Source organism: Trypanosoma cruzi, assembly GCF_000209065.1.
Source record: "Trypanosoma cruzi strain CL Brener chromosome Unknown tcruzi_1047053453643, whole genome shotgun sequence".
Classification (NCBI taxonomy): Eukaryota; Euglenozoa; class Kinetoplastea; order Trypanosomatida; family Trypanosomatidae; genus Trypanosoma; species Trypanosoma cruzi.
The window spans coordinates 1-767 of record NW_893508.1 but is presented as its reverse complement, the minus strand read 5'-3'; the positions used below and the strand labels follow the sequence as shown (position 1 = coordinate 767).

Below are 767 nucleotides of genomic sequence, written 5' to 3'. Positions count from 1 at the left end.
AAGAAAGAAAAAAAGAAAAGAGAAAAAAAAAGAAAGATGGGGGTGTAAAGCAAAGCACTTCAGTGTGAGCTGAGTCGGGAATTGCGTCCTCACGCGTTTTCGTCGTCAGACTGACAGGAAACTGTGGATTTCATCACGCGTCGCAGCCGCATCTCTCACCCGTGCGCGTCCTCTTTGGTTTTGTTTTTCCCATCGTTTCCCGAACTGGGGAGGGAGCCTCGACGCGCGCACCGTCACCGCAAACTCTCGCGCAACCGGGCAGTGGCGCCACGCGCGGCACCGACAGCGCGCCACCGGCCCAAGGGTCGCTGCGCTTCACGACCGGCGTGTCTCTTTCTCGGGGCGCCGATGCACCCAAGCGCCCAGCGTCACGGAGCGGTGGGTCTCAAGACGCGCCTTTCCTGGCCATGCGAGGGGAGGCGCGGGGGCCAGCCGGCGAGGTTGCGGCGGGCGGGGCGGCTGTCAGACCTGTTGAGTTTGTTTTTGGCCATCACGCAAGCGCGTTCACGGGGCCACGCGCCCTCGCGCACAAGAGTTGGTTGCTTCCATCAGCAGCGGCGTGCGCCCACCACAACCCACCTCCGGGCAATTCGGCCCTCTCTTTCTCTTTCTCTCTCTTGCGCTTTCGGGCGGGCCCGCCACCAACCGTTTGCACAGGCAGGGCGCCAGACAGGGCAGGATGTTACGTGCGCGCCGTTGCGCAAGAAAGAAAAACGACAACAATAGCAGGAAGTGGGAGGGAGGGGAGCGGGCGCTCAGCCGAAAGG

At 62.2% G+C, this 767-nt stretch overlaps 3 non-coding genes across 3 annotated transcripts, besides 1 other annotated feature; all 3 read right to left on the bottom strand.

The window, feature by feature from the left end:
- Nucleotides 1-37: a microsatellite.
- Nucleotides 38-42: 5 nt separating this feature from the next.
- On the bottom strand, nucleotides 43-138 carry Tc00.1047053453643.30. The gene has a single exon (XR_008254584.1). It is a non-coding gene; the product is annotated as a C/D small nucleolar RNA (snoRNA), TB11C4C1 (small nucleolar RNA).
- A 105-nt stretch (nucleotides 139-243) lies between these two features.
- Nucleotides 244-315, bottom strand: Tc00.1047053453643.20. Its single transcript, XR_008254583.1, has one exon. It is a non-coding gene; the product is annotated as an H/ACA snoRNA, TC11C4H3 (small nucleolar RNA).
- A 146-nt stretch (nucleotides 316-461) lies between these two features.
- On the bottom strand, nucleotides 462-551 carry Tc00.1047053453643.10. The gene has a single exon (XR_008254582.1). It is a non-coding gene; the product is annotated as a C/D small nucleolar RNA (snoRNA), TB11C4C3 (small nucleolar RNA).
- Between the last annotated feature and the right edge of the window lie 216 nt (nucleotides 552-767).